Source organism: Oryzias latipes, chromosome 11 (genome assembly GCF_053564925.1).
Source record: "Oryzias latipes strain Hd-rR chromosome 11, Olatipes_Hd-rR_3.1".
NCBI lineage: Eukaryota > Metazoa > Chordata > Actinopteri > Beloniformes > Adrianichthyidae > Oryzias > Oryzias latipes.
The window spans coordinates 2,505,730-2,524,524 of NC_136247.1; the positions used below are offsets into that span (position 1 = coordinate 2,505,730).

General features: G+C 42.5%; 14 non-coding genes across 14 annotated transcripts; 8 read left to right on the top strand and 6 right to left on the bottom strand.

Moving 5' to 3' along the window:
- The first annotated feature begins 987 nt into the window (after positions 1–987).
- On the top strand, positions 988–1,061 carry trnan-guu (transfer RNA asparagine (anticodon GUU)). Its single transcript has one exon. It is a non-coding gene; the product is annotated as a tRNA-Asn (tRNA).
- A 1,721-nt stretch (positions 1,062–2,782) lies between these two features.
- On the top strand, positions 2,783–2,856 carry trnan-guu (transfer RNA asparagine (anticodon GUU)). The gene has a single exon. It is a non-coding gene; the product is annotated as a tRNA-Asn (tRNA).
- A 1,442-nt stretch (positions 2,857–4,298) lies between these two features.
- On the bottom strand, positions 4,299–4,370 carry trnad-guc (transfer RNA aspartic acid (anticodon GUC)). Its single transcript has one exon. It is a non-coding gene; the product is annotated as a tRNA-Asp (tRNA).
- Positions 4,371–4,577: 207 nt separating this feature from the next.
- On the top strand, positions 4,578–4,651 carry trnan-guu (transfer RNA asparagine (anticodon GUU)). The gene has a single exon. It is a non-coding gene; the product is annotated as a tRNA-Asn (tRNA).
- A 1,442-nt stretch (positions 4,652–6,093) lies between these two features.
- On the bottom strand, positions 6,094–6,165 carry trnad-guc (transfer RNA aspartic acid (anticodon GUC)). Its single transcript has one exon. It is a non-coding gene; the product is annotated as a tRNA-Asp (tRNA).
- A 1,723-nt stretch (positions 6,166–7,888) lies between these two features.
- On the bottom strand, positions 7,889–7,960 carry trnad-guc (transfer RNA aspartic acid (anticodon GUC)). Its single transcript has one exon. It is a non-coding gene; the product is annotated as a tRNA-Asp (tRNA).
- Positions 7,961–8,167: 207 nt separating this feature from the next.
- On the top strand, positions 8,168–8,241 carry trnan-guu (transfer RNA asparagine (anticodon GUU)). The gene has a single exon. It is a non-coding gene; the product is annotated as a tRNA-Asn (tRNA).
- A 1,442-nt stretch (positions 8,242–9,683) lies between these two features.
- Positions 9,684–9,755, bottom strand: trnad-guc (transfer RNA aspartic acid (anticodon GUC)). Its single transcript has one exon. It is a non-coding gene; the product is annotated as a tRNA-Asp (tRNA).
- Positions 9,756–9,962: 207 nt separating this feature from the next.
- Positions 9,963–10,036, top strand: trnan-guu (transfer RNA asparagine (anticodon GUU)). The gene has a single exon. It is a non-coding gene; the product is annotated as a tRNA-Asn (tRNA).
- Positions 10,037–11,478: 1,442 nt separating this feature from the next.
- On the bottom strand, positions 11,479–11,550 carry trnad-guc (transfer RNA aspartic acid (anticodon GUC)). The gene has a single exon. It is a non-coding gene; the product is annotated as a tRNA-Asp (tRNA).
- Positions 11,551–13,273: 1,723 nt separating this feature from the next.
- trnad-guc (transfer RNA aspartic acid (anticodon GUC)) lies at positions 13,274–13,345 on the bottom strand. Its single transcript has one exon. It is a non-coding gene; the product is annotated as a tRNA-Asp (tRNA).
- Positions 13,346–13,552: 207 nt separating this feature from the next.
- Positions 13,553–13,626, top strand: trnan-guu (transfer RNA asparagine (anticodon GUU)). The gene has a single exon. It is a non-coding gene; the product is annotated as a tRNA-Asn (tRNA).
- A 1,721-nt stretch (positions 13,627–15,347) lies between these two features.
- On the top strand, positions 15,348–15,421 carry trnan-guu (transfer RNA asparagine (anticodon GUU)). The gene has a single exon. It is a non-coding gene; the product is annotated as a tRNA-Asn (tRNA).
- A 1,721-nt stretch (positions 15,422–17,142) lies between these two features.
- On the top strand, positions 17,143–17,216 carry trnan-guu (transfer RNA asparagine (anticodon GUU)). The gene has a single exon. It is a non-coding gene; the product is annotated as a tRNA-Asn (tRNA).
- Positions 17,217–18,795: the final 1,579 nt, after the last annotated feature.

Sequence of the window (18,795 nt, forward strand, 5' to 3'; positions counted from 1 at the left end):
GAAATGACGGAAAGACTGATCAATCCTTTCTGATTGCCTTTATCAGAAAACTCTTTCTGAGGTTCTGTGTGGTTTGTTTTGTATTTGTTTATAAGAACTTCAATTATATGGAATTTTCAGTTTTAAAGTGAATGGAAAAGGACAAGATGGGATTTCCTGGCGGTGAGAATTGATCTCATCACCAAGGAAACAACTTCTTAGGTCTTTGTCAGACAAGTTACAAATTGTATTTGTCCTTATTCCGGGAGGATTAAGGGCTACCTGGCTGTCATTGGATGCTGTTGAAAGAGGTGTCAAGTCATTGCATTAGAACAATCGGTCTGACGACTTAGCTGTAATGCACAGTGGGCATCTTGTTGAACTTACCAAAACCTAACCTTAATTGTGAGAAAACAATGTCATGTCCTTCTTTGAAAGCTGTCTTTGAAAAGAAGCAGAAATGTGACAAGTGCCATATAGGACAGAAGCACTAAAGCTTTAGATGTGGACAAATGTTGTGAAACAGACAGTGCATTTAGAATAAATATTTGAGTCACAAAGAATTGTGGGGTTCATGAATTACCTGTTGATTCTTGCAAAGAAGGCGGCCATTTTTGTGACACCACAGTGAGTGTGTAGGAGTTGATAGAGGTTTCACCAGCAAATAAGGGTTGGTGCAAGATAATGTGTTTTCTAGGAGCCAGTTGAAGGCTGAACTAGAAAAGGGCTCTCCCCGTCAGAGAATCGAACCCTGGTCTTCCGTGTGACAGGCGGAGATACTGTCCACTATACTAACGAGGAACTGACACACTTGAACAAACATGTCGAAGATGGGTCACAGACGAGCTGGGATGCACACTTTGTTTCCTCAATGGATGAAGTGGCATGAAAAACCAATTCAAATGCAATCTCTCACAAACAGACTTTTTAGTCCATTTCAAATAAGAAATGACATGTCATCATTTACCAACAAGCACTATAATCAGAATGGTATTTTCCACACATGTTGTCTCTGTGGCGCAATAGGCTAGCGCGTTCGGCTGTTAACCAAAAGGTTGGTGGTTCAAGCCCACCCAGAGGCGTTGATTACTCCTGTCCTTCCTTCATTGCTAGTCTCATGTTTACTTCTATCTGGTTAGCTAATTTACTCAGTACTTTCATCCCTCAGCTCATGTAACTTTCTTAACTTCATATTCAAATCCAAATATTTCCCCAGACTCATGAAAATGCAAGAGTGGACACAAAGAGTGGGTGGGACAAGTGCTTTGGAACTTCAAAAGTACACAAAGCACAGGCCTCTTCTGTGCTGCTGCAACACACAGCCTGTTAATTTGGATGGATGCTCAAGCTTTCCCTAGGGCTGTAGGCTGAAGAACGTCCTGGCGCTGCCAACAGACATAGTTCCACTACATTGCAACTACTGAGTATCTTGGTTACTCCACAAGCAAAACACCTCAGTAGACGCCCTGCTTGACAATTCAGTTCAAAAAGAAAGGGCCTTTTTCTCAATTCAATCTTTGCCTTCTGAGCAAGCAAGCACTTGTTAGTTTCACACTTTCCAAAGCTGGTCCTGGAAGATGTCAGGATGGACGAGGAGTCCGACGCACTGCGCTATAGTTGCAGTCTCGTACTGGCACCTGTTTGAATGCAACTTCTGACATTCAGCCAGCAGTCATGCTTATGCTCAGCTGTCCTCAACAATGTAACAGTGCATTATATTTACTGTCAAGCAACATCACCAACAAACTTGGTTGATGTCAAGTCATTCAGACAAAACGGACCTGTTTCTCTTTGGAGACTGTTGTCGGATGTGCTGGAAATGACGGAAAGACTGATCAATCCTTTCTGATTGCCTTTATCAGAAAACTCTTTCTGAGGTTCTGTGTGGTTTGTTTTGTATTTGTTTATAAGAACTTCAATTATATGGAATTTTCAGTTTTAAAGTGAATGGAAAAGGACAAGATGGGATTTCCTGGCGGTGAGAATTGATCTCATCACCAAGGAAACAACTTCTTAGGTCTTTGTCAGACAAGTTACAAATTGTATTTGTCCTTATTCCGGGAGGATTAAGGGCTACCTGGCTGTCATTGGATGCTATTGAAAGAGGTGTCAAGTCATTGCATTAGAACAATCGGTCTGACGACTTAGCTGTAATGCACAGTGGGCATCTTGTTGAACTTACCAAAACCTAACCTTAATTGTGAGAAAACAATGTCATGTCCTTCTTTGAAAGCTGTCTTTGAAAAGAAGCAGAAATGTGACAAGTGCCATATAGGACAGAAGCACTAAAGCTTTAGATGTGGACAAATGTTGTGAAACAGACAGTGCATTTAGAATAAATATTTGAGTCACAAAGAATTGTGGGGTTCATGAATTACCTGTTGATTCTTGCAAAGAAGGCGGCCATTTTTGTGACACCACAGTGAGTGTGTAGGAGTTGATAGAGGTTTCACCAGCAAATAAGGGTTGGTGCAAGATAATGTGTTTTCTAGGAGCCAGTTGAAGGCTGAACTAGAAAAGGGCTCTCCCCGTCAGAGAATCGAACCCTGGTCTTCCGTGTGACAGGCGGAGATACTGTCCACTATACTAACGAGGAACTGACACACTTGAACAAACATGTCGAACATGGGTCACAGACGAGCTGGGATGCACACTTTGTTTCCTCAATGGATGAAGTGGCATGAAAAACCAATTCAAATGCAATCTCTCACAAACAGACTTTTTAGTCCATTTCAAATAAGAAATGACATGTCATCATTTACCAACAAGCACTATAATCAGAATGGTATTTTCCACACATGTTGTCTCTGTGGCGCAATAGGCTAGCGCGTTCGGCTGTTAACCAAAAGGTTGGTGGTTCAAGCCCACCCAGAGGCGTTGATTACTCCTGTCCTTCCTTCATTGCTAGTCTCATGTTTACTTCTATCTGGTTAGCTAATTTACTCAGTACTTTCATCCCTCAGCTCATGTAACTTTCTTAACTTCATATTCAAATCCAAATATTTCCCCAGACTCATGAAAATGCAAGAGTGGACACAAAGAGTGGGTGGGACAAGTGCTTTGGAGCTTCAAAAGTACACAAAGCACAGGCCTCTTCTGTGCTGCTGCAACACACAGCCTGTTAATTTGGATGGACGCTCAAGCTTTCCCTAGGGCTGTAGGCTGAATAACGTCCTGGCTCTGCCAACAGACATAGTTCCACTACATTGCAACTACTGAGTATCTTGGTTACTCCACAAGCAAAACACCTCAGTAGACGCCCTGCTTGACAATTCAGTTCAAAAAGAAAGGGCCTTTTTCTCAATTCAATCTTTGCCTTCTGAGCAAGCAAGCACTTGTTGGTTTCACACTTTCCAAAGCTGGTCCTGGAAGATGTCAGGATGGACGAGTAGTCCGACGCACTGCGCTATAGTTGCAGTCTCGTACTGGCACGTGTTTGAATGCAACTTCTGACATTCAGCCAGCAGTCATGCTTATGCTCAGCTGTCCTCAACAATGTAACAGTGCATTATAATTACTGTCAAGCAACATCACCAACAAACTTGGTTGATGTCAAGTCATTCAGACAAAACGGACCTGTTTCTCTTTGGAGACTGTTGTCGGATGTGCTGGAAATGACGGAAAGACTGATCAATCCTTTCTGATTGCCTTTATCAGAAAACTCTTTCTGAGGTTCTGTGTGGTTTGTTTTGTATTTGTTTATAAGAACTTCAATTATATGGAATTTTCAGTTTTAAAGTAAATGTAAAAGGACAAGATGGGATTTCCTGGCGGTGAGAATTGATCTCATCACCAAGGAAACAACTTCTTAGGTCTTTGTCAGACAAGTTACAAATTGTATTTGTCCATATTCCGGGAGGATAAAGGGCTACCTGGCTGTCATTGGATGCTATTGAAAGAGGTGTCAAGTCATTGCATTAGAACAATCGGTCTGACGACTTAGCTGTAATGCACAGTGGGCATCTTGTTGAACTTACCAAAACCTAACCTTAATTGTGAGAAAACAATGTCATGTCCTTCTTTGAAAGCTGTCTTTGAAAAGAAGCAGAAATGTGACAAGTGCCATATAGGACAGAAGCACTAAAGCTTTAGATGTGGACAAATGTTGTGAAACAGACAGTGCATTTAGAATAAATATTTGAGTCACAAAGAATTGTGGGGTTCATGAATTACCTGTTGATTCTTGCAAAGAAGGCGGCCATTTTTGTGACACCACAGTGAGTGTGTAGGAGTTGATAGAGGTTTCACCAGCAAATAGGGGTTGGTGCAAGATAATGTGTTTTCTAGGAGCCAGTTGAAGGCTGAACTAGAAAAGGGTTCTCCCCGTCAGGGAATCGAACCCTGGTCTTCCGCGTGACAGGCGGAGATACTGTCCACTAGACTAACGAGGAACTGACACACTTGAACAAACATGTCGAAGATGGCTCACAGACGAGCTGGGATGCACACTTTGTTTCCTCAATGGATGAAGTGGCATGAAAAACCAATTCAAATGCAATCTCTCACAAACAGACTTTTTAGTCCATTTCAAATAAGAAATGACATGTCGTCATTTACCAACAAGCACTATAATCAGAATGGTATTTTCCACACATGTTGTCTCTGTGGCGCAATAGGCTAGCGCGTTCGGCTGTTAACCGAAAGGTTGGTGGTTTAAGCCCACCCAGAGGCGTTGATTACTCCTGTCCTTCCTTCAATGCTAGTCTCATGTTTACTTCTATCTGGTTAGCTAATTTACTCAGTACTTTCATCCCTCAGCTCATGTAACTTTCTTAACTTCATATTCAAATCCAAATATTTCCCCAGACTCATGAAAATGCAAGAGTGGACACAAAGAGTGGGTGGGACAAGTGCTTTGGAACTTCAAAAGTACACAAAGCACAGGCCTCTTCTGTGCTGCTGCAACACACAGCCTGTTAATTTGGATGGACGCTCAAGCTTTCCCTAGGGCTGTAGGCTGAATAACGTCCTGGCGCTGCCAACAGACATAGTTCCACTACATTGCAACTACTGAGTATCTTGGTTACTCCACAAGCAAAACACCTCAGTAGACGCCCTGCTTGACAATTCAGTTCAAAAAGAAAGGGCCTTTTTCTCAATTCAATCTTTGCCTTCTGAGCAAGCAAGCACTTGTTAGTTTCACACTTTCCAAAGCTGGTCCTGGAAGATGTCAGGATGGACGAGGAGTCCGACGCACTGCGCTATAGTTGCAGTCTCGTACTGGCACCTGTTTGAATGCAACTTCTGACATTCAGCCAGCAGTCATGCTTATGCTCAGCTGTCCTCAACAATGTAACAGTGCATTATATTTACTGTCAAGCAACATCACCAACAAACTTGGTTGATGTCAAGTCATTCAGACAAAACGGACCTGTTTCTCTTTGGAGACTGTTGTCGGATGTGCTGGAAATGACGGAAAGACTGATCAATGCTTTCTGATTGCCTTTATCAGAAAACTCTTTCTGAGGTTCTGTGTGGTTTGTTTTGTATTTGTTTATAAGAACTTCAATTATATGGAATTTTCAGTTTTAAAGTGAATGGAAAAGGACAAGATGGGATTTCCTGGCGGTGAGAATTGATCTCATCACCAAGGAAACAACTTCTTAGGTCTTTGTCAGACAAGTTACAAATTGTATTTGTCCTTATTCCGGGAGGATTAAGGGCTACCTGGCTGTCATTGGATGCTATTGAAAGAGGTGTCAAGTCATTGCATTAGAACAATCGGTCTGACGACTTAGCTGTAATGCACAGTGGGCATCTTGTTGAACTTACCAAAACCTAACCTTAATTGTGAGAAAACAATGTCATGTCCTTCTTTGAAAGCTGTCTTTGAGAAGAAGCAGAAATGTGACAAGTGCCATATAGGACAGAAGCACTAAAGCTTTAGATGTGGACAAATGTTGTGAAACAGACAGTGCATTTAGAATAAATATTTGAGTCGCAAAGAATTGTGGGGTTCATGAATTACCTGTTGATTCTTGCAAAGAAGGCGGCCATTTTTGTGACACCACCGTGAGTGTGTAGGAGTTGATAGAGGTTTCACCAGCAAATAGGGGTTGGTGCAAGATAATGTGTTTTCTAGGAGCCAGTTGAAGGCTGAACTAGAAAAGGGCTCTCCCCGTCAGGGAATCGAACCCTGGTCTTCCGCGTGACAGGCGGAGATACTGTCCACTATACTAACGAGGAACTGACACACTTGAAAAAACATGTCGAAGATGGGTCACAGACGAGCTGGGATGCACACTTTGTTTCCTCAATGGATGAAGTGGCATGAAAAACCAATTCAAATGCAATCTCTCACAAACAGACTTTTTAGTCCATTTCAAATAAGAAATGACATGTCATCATTTACCAACAAGCACTATAATCAGAATGGTATTTTCCACACATGTTGTCTCTGTGGCGCAATAGGCTAGCGCGTTCGGCTGTTAACCGAAAGGTTGGTGATTCAAGCCCACCCAGAGGCGTTGATTACTCCTGTCCTTCCTTCAATGCTAGTCTCATGTTTACTTCTATCTGGTTAGCTAATTTACTCAGTACTTTCATCCCTCAGCTCATGTAACTTTCTTAACTTCATATTCAAATCCAAATATTTCCCCAGACTCATGAAAATGCAAGAGTGGACACAAAGAGTGGGTGGGACAAGTGCTTTGGAACTTCAAAAGTACACAAAGCACAGGCCTCTTCTGTGCTGCTGCAACACACAGCCTGTTAATTTGGATGGACGCTCAAGCTTTCCCTAGGGCTGTAGGCTGAAGAACGTCCTGGCGCTGCCAACAGACATAGTTCCACTACATTGCAACTACTGAGTATCTTGGTTACTCCACAAGCAAAACACCTCAGTAGACGCCCTGCTTGATAATTCAGTTCAAAAAGAAAGGGCCTTTTTCTCAATTCAATCTTTGCCTTCTGAGCAAGCAAGCACTTGTTAGTTTCACACTTTCCAAAGCTGGTCCTGGAAGATGTCAGGATGGACGAGGAGTCCGACGCACTGCGCTATAGTTGCAGTCTCGTACTGGCACCTGTTTGAATGCAACTTCTGACATTCAGCCAGCAGTCATGCTTATGCTCAGCTGTCCTCAACAATGTAACAGTGCATTATATTTACTGTCAAGCAACATCACCAACAAACTTGGTTGATGTCAAGTCATTCAGACAAAACGGACCTGTTTCTCTTTGGACACTGTTGTCGGATGTGCTGGAAATGACGGAAAGACTGATCAATGCTTTCTGATTGCCTTTATCAGAAAACTCTTTCTGAGGTTCTGTGTGGTTTGTTTTGTATTTGTTTATAAGAACTTCAATTATATGGAATTTTCAGTTTTAAAGTGAATGGAAAAGGACAAGATGGGATTTCCTGGCGGTGAGAATTGATCTCATCACCAAGGAAACAACTTCTTAGGTCTTTGTCAGACAAGTTACAAATTGTATTTGTCCTTATTCCGGGAGGATTAAGGGCTACCTGGCTGTCATTGGATGCTATTGAAAGAAGTGTCAAGTCATTGCATTAGAACAATCGGTCTGACGACTTAGCTGTAATGCACAGTGGGCATCTTGTTGAACTTACCAAAACCTAACCTTAATTGTGAGAAAACAATGTCATGTCCTTCTTTGAAAGCTGTCTTTGAAAAGAAGCAGAAATGTGACAAGTGCCATATAGGACAGAAGCACTAAAGCTTTAGATGTGGACAAATGTTGTGAAACAGACAGTGCATTTAGAATAAATATTTGAGTCGCAAAGAATTGTGGGGTTCATGAATTACCTGTTGATTCTTGCAAAGAAGGCGGCCATTTTTGTGACACCACCGTGAGTGTGTAGGAGTTGATAGAGGTTTCACCAGCAAATAGGGGTTGGTGCAAGATAATGTGTTTTCTAGGAGCCAGTTGAAGGCTGAACTAGAAAAGGGCTCTCCCCGTCAGGGAATCGAACCCTGGTCTTCCGCGTGACAGGCGGAGATACTGTCCACTATACTAACGAGGAACTGACACACTTGAACAAACATGTCGAAGATGGGTCACAGACGAGCTGGGATGCACACTTTGTTTCCTCAATGGATGAAGTGGCATGAAAAACCAATTCAAATGCAATCTCTCACAAACAGACTTTTTAGTCCATTTCAAATAAGAAATGACATGTCATCATTTACCAACAAGCACTATAATCAGAATGGTATTTTCCACACATGTTGTCTCTGTGGCGCAATAGGCTAGCGCGTTCGGCTGTTAACCGAAAGGTTGGTGGTTCAAGCCCACCCAGAGGCTTTGATTACTCCTGTCCTTCCTTCAATGCTAGTCTCATGTTTACTTCTATCTGGTTAGCTAATTTACTCAGTACTTTCATCCCTCAGCTCATGTAACTTTCTTAACTTCATATTCAAATCCAAATATTTCCCCAGACTCATGAAAATGCAAGAGTGGACACAAAGAGTGGGTGGGACAAGTGCTTTGGAACTTCAAAAGTACACAAAGCACAGGCCTCTTCTGTGCTGCTGCAACACACAGCCTGTTAATTTGGATGGACGCTCAAGCTTTCCCTAGGGCTGTAGGCTGAAGAACGTCCTGGCGCTGCCAACAGACATAGTTCCACTACATTGCAACTACTGAGTATCTTGGTTACTCCACAAGCAAAACACCTCAGTAGACGCCCTGCTTGACATTTCAGTTCAAAAAGAAAGGGCCTTTTTCTCAATTCAATCTTTGCCTTCTGAGCAAGCAAGCACTTGTTGGTTTCACACTTTCCAAAGCTGGTCCTGGAAGATGTCAGGATGGACGAGGAGTCCGACGCACTGCGCTATAGTTGCAGTCTCGTACTGGCACCTGTTTGAATGCAACTTCTGACATTCAGCCAGCAGTCATGCTTATGCTCAGCTGTCCTCAACAATGTAACAGTGCATTATATTTACTGTCAAGCAACATCACCAACAAACTTGGTTGATGTCAAGTCATTCAGACAAAACGGACCTGTTTCTCTTTGGAGACTGTTGTCGGATGTGCTGGAAATGACGGAAAGACTGATCAATCCTTTCTGATTGCCTTTATCAGAAAACTCTTTCTGAGGTTCTGTGTGGTTTGTTTTGTATTTGTTTATAAGAACTTCAATTACATGGAATTTTAAGTTTTAAAGTGAATGGAAAAGGACAAGATGGGATTTCCTGGCGGTGAGAATTGATCTCATCACCAAGGAAACAACTTCTTAGGTCTTTGTCAGACAAGTTACAAATTGTATTTGTCCTTATTCCGGGAGGATTAAGGGCTACCTGGCTGTCATTGGATGCTATTGAAAGAAGTGTCAAGTCATTGCATTAGAACAATCGGTCTGACGACTTAGCTGTAATGCACAGTGGGCATCTTGTTGAACTTACCAAAACCTAACCTTAATTGTGAGAAAACAATGTCATGTCCTTCTTTGAAAGCTGTCTTTGAAAAGAAGCAGAAATGTGACAAGTGCCATATAGGACAGAAGCACTACAGCTTTAGATGTGGACAAATGTTGTGAAACAGACAGTGCATTTAGAATAAATATTTGAGTCGCAAAGAATTGTGGGGTTCATGAATTACCTGTTGATTCTTGCAAAGAAGGCGGCCATTTTTGTGACACCACAGTGAGTGTGTAGGAATTGATAGAGGTTTCACCAGCAAATAGGGGTTGGTGCAAGATAATGTGTTTTCTAGGAGCCAGTTGAAGGCTGAACTAGAAAAGGGCTCTCCCCGTCAGGGAATCGAACCCTGGTCTTCCGCGTGACAGGCGGAGATACTGTCCACTATACTAACGAGGAACTGACACACTTGAACAAACATGTCGAAGATGGGTCACAGACGAGCTGGGATGCACACTTTGTTTCCTCAATGGATGAAGTGGCATGAAAAACCAATTCAAATGCAATCTCTCACAAACAGACTTTTTAGTCCATTTCAAATAAGAAATGACATGTCATCATTTACCAACAAGCACTATAATCAGAATGGTATTTTCCACACATGTTGTCTCTGTGGCGCAATAGGCTAGCGCGTTCGGCTGTTAACCGAAAGGTTGGTGGTTCAAGCCCACCCAGAGGCTTTGATTACTCCTGTCCTTCCTTCAATGCTAGTCTCATGTTTACTTCTATCTGGTTAGCTAATTTACTCAGTACTTTCATCCCTCAGCTCATGTAACTTTCTTAACTTCATATTCAAATCCAAATATTTCCCCAGACTCATGAAAATGCAAGAGTGGACACAAAGAGTGGGTGGGACAAGTGCTTTGGAACTTCAAAAGTACACAAAGCACAGGCCTCTTCTGTGCTGCTGCAACACACAGCCTGTTAATTTGGATGGACGCTCAAGCTTTCCCTAGGGCTGTAGGCTGAAGAACGTCCTGGCGCTGCCAACAGACATAGTTCCACTACATTGCAACTACTGAGTATCTTGGTTACTCCACAAGCAAAACACCTCAGTAGACGCCCTGCTTGATAATTCAGTTCAAAAAGAAAGGGCCTTTTTCTCAATTCAATCTTTGCCTTCTGAGCAAGCAAGCACTTGTTAGTTTCACACTTTCCAAAGCTGGTCCTGGAAGATGTCAGGATGGACGAGGAGTCCGACGCACTGCGCTATAGTTGCAGTCTCGTACTGGCACCTGTTTGAATGCAACTTCTGACATTCAGCCAGCAGTCATGCTTAAGCTCAGCTGTCCTCAACAATGTAACAGTGCATTATATTTACTGTCAAGCAACATCACCAACAAACTTGGTTGATGTCAAGTCATTCAGACAAAACGGACCTGTTTCTCTTTGGACACTGTTGTCGGATGTGCTGGAAATGACGGAAAGACTGATCAATGCTTTCTGATTGCCTTTATCAGAAAACTCTTTCTGAGGTTCTGTGTGGTTTGTTTTGTATTTGTTTATAAGAACTTCAATTATATGGAATTTTCAGTTTTAAAGTGAATGGAAAAGGACAAGATGGGATTTCCTGGCGGTGAGAATTGATCTCATCACCAAGGAAACAACTTCTTAGGTCTTTGTCAGACAAGTTACAAATTGTATTTGTCCTTATTCCGGGAGGATTAAGGGCTACCTGGCTGTCATTGGATGCTATTGAAAGAAGTGTCAAGTCATTGCATTAGAACAATCGGTCTGACGACTTAGCTGTAATGCACAGTGGGCATCTTGTTGAACTTACCAAAACCTAACCTTAATTGTGAGAAAACAATGTCATGTCCTTCTTTGAAAGCTGTCTTTGAAAAGAAGCAGAAATGTGACAAGTGCCATATAGGACAGAAGCACTAAAGCTTTAGATGTGGACAAATGTTGTGAAACAGACAGTGCATTTAAAATAAATATTTGAGTCGCAAAGAATTGTGGGGTTCATGAATTACCTGTTGATTCTTGCAAAGAAGGCGGCCATTTTTGTGACACCACCGTGAGTGTGTAGGAGTTGATAGAGGTTTCACCAGCAAATAGGGGTTGGTGCAAGATAATGTGTTTTCTAGGAGCCAGTTGAAGGCTGAACTAGAAAAGGGCTCTCCCCGTCAGGGAATCGAACCCTGGTCTTCCGCGTGACAGGCGGAGATACTGTCCACTATACTAACGAGGAACTGACAAACTTGAACAAACATGTCGAAGATGGGTCACAGACGAGCTGGGATGCACACTTTGTTTCCTCAATGGATGAAGTGGCATGAAAAACCAATTCAAATGCAATCTCTCACAAACAGACTTTTTAGTCCATTTCAAATAAGAAATGACATGTCATCATTTACCAACAAGCACTATAATCAGAATGGTATTTTCCACACATGTTGTCTCTGTGGCGCAATAGGCTAGCGCGTTCGGCTGTTAACCGAAAGGTTGGTGATTCAAGCCCACCCAGAGGCGTTGATTACTCCTGTCCTTCCTTCAATGCTAGTCTCATGTTTACTTCTATCTGGTTAGCTAATTTACTCAGTACGTTCATCCCTCAGCTCATGTAACTTTCTTAACTTCATATTCAAATCCAAATATTTCCCCAGACTCATGAAAATGCAAGAGTGGACACAAAGAGTGGGTGGGACAAGTGCTTTGGAACTTCAAAAGTACACAAAGCACAGGCCTCTTCTGTGCTGCTGCAACACACAGCCTGTTAATTTGGATGGACGCTCAAGCTTTCCCTAGGGCTGTAGGCTGAAGAACGTCCTGGCGCTGCCAACAGACATAGTTCCACTACATTGCAACTACTGAGTATCTTGGTTACTCCACAAGCAAAACACCTCAGTAGACGCCCTGCTTGACAATTCAGTTCAAAAAGAAAGGGCCTTTTTCTCAATTCAATCTTTGCCTTCTGAGCAAGCAAGCACTTGTTAGTTTCACACTTTCCAAAGCTGGTCCTGGAAGATGTCAGGATGGACGAGGAGTCCGACGCACTGCGCTATAGTTGCAGTCTCGTACTGGCACCTGTTTGAATGCAACTTCTGACATTCAGCCAGCAGTCATGCTTATGCTCAGCTGTCCTCAACAATGTAACAGTGCATTATATTTACTGTCAAGCAACATCACCAACAAACTTGGTTGATGTCAAGTCATTCAGACAAAACGGACCTGTTTCTCTTTGGAGACTGTTGTCGGATGTGCTGGAAATGACGGAAAGACTGATCAATGCTTTCTGATTGCCTTTATCAGAAAACTCTTTCTGAGGTTCTGTGTGGTTTGTTTTGTATTTGTTTATAAGAACTTCAATTATATGGAATTTTCAGTTTTAAAGTGAATGGAAAAGGACAAGATGGGATTTCCTGGCGGTGAGAATTGATCTCATCACCAAGGAAACAACTTCTTAGGTCTTTGTCAGACAAGTTACAAATTGTATTTGTCCTTATTCCGGGAGGATTAAGGGCTACCTGGCTGTCATTGGATGCTATTGAAAGAGGTGTCAAGTCATTGCATTAGAACAATCGGTCTGACGACTTAGCTGTAATGCACAGTGGGCATCTTGTTGAACTTACCAAAACCTAACCTTAATTGTGAGAAAACAATGTCATGTCCTTCTTTGAAAGCTGTCTTTGAGAAGAAGCAGAAATGTGACAAGTGCCATATAGGACAGAAGCACTAAAGCTTTAGATGTGGACAAATGTTGTGAAACAGACAGTGCATTTAGAATAAATATTTGAGTCGCAAAGAATTGTGGGGTTCATGAATTACCTGTTGATTCTTGCAAAGAAGGCGGCCATTTTTGTGACACCACCGTGAGTGTGTAGGAGTTGATAGAGGTTTCACCAGCAAATAGGGGTTGGTGCAAGATAATGTGTTTTCTAGGAGCCAGTTGAAGGCTGAACTAGAAAAGGGCTCTCCCCGTCAGGGAATCGAACCCTGGTCTTCCGCGTGACAGGCGGAGATACTGTCCACTATACTAACGAGGAACTGACACACTTGAACAAACATGTCGAAGATGGGTCACAGACGAGCTGGGATGCACACTTTGTTTCCTCAATGGATGAAGTGGCATGAAAAACCAATTCAAATGCAATCTCTCACAAACAGACTTTTTAGTCCATTTCAAATAAGAAATGACATGTCGTCATTTACCAACAAGCACTATAATCAGAATGGTATTTTCCACACATGTTGTCTCTGTGGCGCAATAGGCTAGCGCGTTCGGCTGTTAACCGAAAGGTTGGTGGTTCAAGCCCACCCAGAGGCGTTGATTACTCCTGTCCTTCCTTCAATGCTAGTCTCATGTTTACTTCTATCTGGTTAGCTAATTTACTCAGTACTTTCATCCCTCAGCTCATGTAACTTTCTTAACTTCATATTCAAATCCAAATATTTCCCCAGACTCATGAAAATGCAAGAGTGGACACAAAGAGTGGGTGGGACAAGTGCTTTGGAACTTCAAAAGTACACAAAGCACAGGCCTCTTCTGTGCTGCTGCAACACACAGCCTGTTAATTTGGATGGACGCTCAAGCTTTCCCTAGGGCTGTAGGCTGAAGAACGTCCTGGCGCTGCCAACAGACATAGTTCCACTACATTGCAACTACTGAGTATCTTGGTTACTCCACAAGCAAAACACCTAAGTAGACGCCCTGCTTGACAATTCAGTTCAAAAAGAAACGGCCTTTTTCTCAATTCAATCTTTGCCTTCTGAGCAAGCAAGCACTTGTTAGTTTCACACTTTCCAAAGCTGGTCCTGGAAGATGTCAGGATGGACGAGGAGTCCGACGCACTGCGCTATAGTTGCAGTCTCGTACTGGCACCTGTTTGAATGCAACTTCTGACATTCAGCCAGCAGTCATGCTTATGCTCAGCTGTCCTCAACAATGTAACAGTGCATTATATTTACTGTCAAGCAACATCACCAACAAACTTGGTTGATGTCAAGTCATTCAGACAAAACGGACCTGTTTCTCTTTGGAGACTGTTGTCGGATGTGCTGGAAATGACGGAAAGACTGATCAATGCTTTCTGATTGCCTTTATCAGAAAACTCTTTCTGAGGTTCTGTGTGGTTTGTTTTGTATTTGTTTATAAGAACTTCAATTATATGGAATTTTCAGTTTTAAAGTGAATGGAAAAGGACAAGATGGGATTTCCTGGCGGTGAGAATTGATCTCATCACCAAGGAAACAACTTCTTAGGTCTTTGTCAGACAAGTTACAAATTGTATTTGTCCTTATTCCGGGAGGATTAAGGGCTACCTGGCTGTCATTGGATGCTATTGAAAGAGGTGTCAAGTCATTGCATTAGAACAATCGGTCTGACGACTTAGCTGTAATGCACAGTGGGCATCTTGTTGAACTTACCAAAACCTAACCTTAATTGTGAGAAAACAATGTCATGTCCTTCTTTGAAAGCTGTCTTTGAGAAGAAGCAGAAATGTGACAAGTGCCATATAGGACAGAAGCACTAAAGCTTTAGATGTGGACAAATGTTGTGAAACAGACAGTGCATTTAGAATAAATATTTGAGTCACAAAGAATTGTGGGGTTCATGAATTACCTGTTGATTCTTGCAAAGAAGGCGGCCATTTTTGTGACACCACAGTGAGTGTGTAGGAGTTGATAGAGGTTTCACCAGCAAATAGGGGTTGGTGCAAGATAATGTGTTTTCTAGGAGCCAGTTGAAGGCTGAACTAGAAAAGGGCTCTCCCCGTCAGGGAATCGAACCCTGGTCTTCCGCGTGACAGGCAGAGATACTGTCCACTAGACTAACGAGGAACTGACACACTTGAACAAACATGTCGAAGATGGGTCACAGACGAGCTGGGATGCACACTTTGTTTCCTCAATGGATGAAGTGGCATGAAAAACCAATTCAAATGCAATCTCTCACAAACAGACTTTTTAGTCCATTTCAAATAAGAAATGACATGTCATCATTTACCAACAAGCACTATAATCAGAATGGTATTTTCCACACATGTTGTCTCTGTGGCGCAATAGGCTAGCGCGTTCGGCTGTTAACCGAAAGGTTGGTGGTTCAAGCCCACCCAGAGGCGTTGATTACTCCTGTCCTTCCTTCAATGCTAGTCTCATGTTTACTTCTATCTGGTTAGCTAATTTACTCAGTACTTTCATCCCTCAGCTCATGTAACTTTCTTAACTTCATATTCAAATCCAAATATTTCCCCAGACTCATGAAAATGCAAGAGTGGACACAAAGAGTGGGTGGGACAAGTGCTTTGGAACTTCAAAAGTACACAAAGCACAGGCCTCTTCTGTGCTGCTGCAACACACAGCCTGTTAATTTGGATGGACGCTCAAGCTTTCCCTAGGGCTGTAGGCTGAAGAACGTCCTGGCGCTGCCAACAGACATAGTTCCACTACATTGCAACTACTGAGTATCTTGGTTACTCCACAAGCAAAACACCTCAGTAGACGCCCTGCTTGACAATTCAGTTCAAAAAGAAACGGCCTTTTTCTCAATTCAATCTTTGCCTTCTGAGCAAGCAAGCACTTGTTAGTTTCACACTTTCCAAAGCTGGTCCTGGAAGATGTCAGGATGGACGAGGAGTCCGACGCACTGCGCTATAGTTGCAGTCTCGTACTGGCACCTGTTTGAATGCAACTTCTGACATTCAGCCAGCAGTCATGCTTATGCTCAGCTGTCCTCAACAATGTAACAGTGCATTATATTTACTGTCAAGCAACATCACCAACAAACTTGGTTGATGTCAAGTCATTCAGACAAAACGGACCTGTTTCTCTTTGGAGACTGTTGTCGGATGTGCTGGAAATGACGGAAAGACTGATCAATGCTTTCTGATTGCCTTTATCAGAAAACTCTTTCTGAGGTTCTGTGTGGTTTGTTTTGTATTTGTTTATAAGAACTTCAATTATATGGAATTTTCAGTTTTAAAGTGAATGGAAAAGGACAAGATGGGATTTCCTGGCGGTGAGAATTGATCTCATCACCAAGGAAACAACTTCTTAGGTCTTTGTCAGACAAGTTACAAATTGTATTTGTCCTTATTCCGGGAGGATTAAGGGCTACCTGGCTGTCATTGGATGCTATTGAAAGGTGTGTCAAGTCATTGCATTAGAACAATCGGTCTGACGACTTAGCTGTAATGCACAGTGGGCATCTTGTTGAACTTACCAAAACCTAACCTTAATTGTGAGAAAACAATGTCATGTCCTTCTTTGAAAGCTGTCTTTGAGAAGAAGCAGAAATGTGACAAGTGCCATATAGGACAGAAGCACTAAAGCTTTAGATGTGGACAAATGTTGTGAAACAGACAGTGCATTTAGAATAAATATTTGAGTCACAAAGAATTGTGGGGTTCATGAATTACCTGTTGATTCTTGCAAAGAAGGCGGCCATTTTTGTGACACCACAGTGAGTGTGTAGGAGTTGATAGAGGTTTCACCAGCAAATAGGGGTTGGTGCAAGATAATGTGTTTTCTAGGAGCCAGTTGAAGGCTGAACTAGAAAAGGGCTCTCCCCGTCAGGGAATCGAACCCTGGTCTTCCGCGTGACAGGCAGAGATACTGTCCACTAGACTAACGAGGAACTGACACACCTGAACAAACATGTCGAAGATGGGTCACAGACGAGCTGGGATGCACACTTTGTTTCCTCAATGGATGAAGTGGCATGAAAAACCAATTCAAATGCAATCTCTCACAAACAGACTTTTTAGTCCATTTCAAATAAGAAATGACATGTCATCATTTACCAACAAGCACTATAATCAGAATGGTATTTTCCACACATGTTGTCTCTGTGGCGCAATAGGCTAGCGCGTTCGGCTGTTAACCGAAAGGTTGGTGGTTCAAGCCCACCCAGAGGCGTTGATTACTCCTGTCCTTCCTTCAATGCTAGTCTCATGTTTACTTCTATCTGGTTAGCTAATTTACTCAGTACTTTCATCCCTCAGCTCATGTAACTTTCTTAACTTCATATTCAAATCCAAATATTTCCCCAGACTCATGAAAATGCAAGAGTGGACACAAAGAGTGGGTGGGACAAGTGCTTTGGAACTTCAAAAGTACACAAAGCACAGGCCTCTTCTGTGCTGCTGCAACACACAGCCTGTTAATTTGGATGGACGCTCAAGCTTTCCCTAGGGCTGTAGGCTGAAGAACGTCCTGGCGCTGCCAACAGACATAGTTCCACTACATTGCAACTACTGAGTATCTTGGTTACTCCACAAGCAAAACACCTCAGTAGACGCCCTGCTTGACAATTCAGTTCAAAAAGAAAGGGCCTTTTTCTCAATTCAATCTTTGCCTTCTGAGCAAGCAAGCACTTGTTAGTTTCACACTTTCCAAAGCTGGTCCTGGAAGATGTCAGGATGGACGAGGAGTCCGACGCACTGCGCTATAGTTGCAGTCTCGTACTGGCACCTGTTTGAATGCAACTTCTGACATTCAGCCAGCAGTCATGCTTATGCTCAGCTGTCCTCAACAATGTAACAGTGCATTATATTTACTGTCAAGCAACATCACCAACAAACTTGGTTGATGTCAAGTCATTCAGACAAAACGGACCTGTTTCTCTTTGGAGACTGTTGTCGGATGTGCTGGAAATGACGGAAAGACTGATCAATGCTTTCTGATTGCCTTTATCAGAAAACTCTTTCTGAGGTTCTGTGTGGTTTGTTTTGTATTTGTTTATAAGAACTTCAATTATATGGAATTTTCAGTTTTAAAGTGAATGGAAAAGGACAAGATGGGATTTCCTGGCGGTGAGAATTGATCTCATCACCAAGGAAACAACTTCTTAGGTCTTTGTCAGACAAGTTACAAATTGTATTTGTCCTTATTCCGGGAGGATTAAGGGCTACCTGGCTGTCATTGGATGCTATTGAAAGAGGTGTCAAGTCATTGCATTAGAACAATCGGTCTGACGACTTAGCTGTAATGCACAGTGGGCATCTTGTTGAACTTACCAAAACCTAACCTTAATTGTGAGAAAACAATGTCATGTCCTTCTTTGAAAGCTGTCTTTGAGAAGAAGCAGAAATGTGACAAGTGCCATATAGGACAGAAGCACTAAAGCTTTAGATGTGGACAAATGTTGTGAAACAGACAGTGCATTTAGAATAAATATTTGAGTCACAAAGAATTGTGGGGTTCATGAATTACCTGTTGATTCTTGCAAAGAAGGCGGCCATTTTTGTGACACCACAGTGAGTGTGTAGGAGTTGATAGAGGTTTCACCAGCAAATAGGGGTTGGTGCAAGATAATGTGTTTTCTAGGAGCCAGTTGAAGGCTGAACTAGAAAAGGGCTCTCCCCGTCAGGGAATCGAACCCTGGTCTTCCGCGTGACAGGCAGAGATACTGTCCACTAGACTAACGAGGAACTGACACACTTGAACAAACATGTCGAAGATGGGTCACAGACGAGCTGGGATGCACACTTTGTTT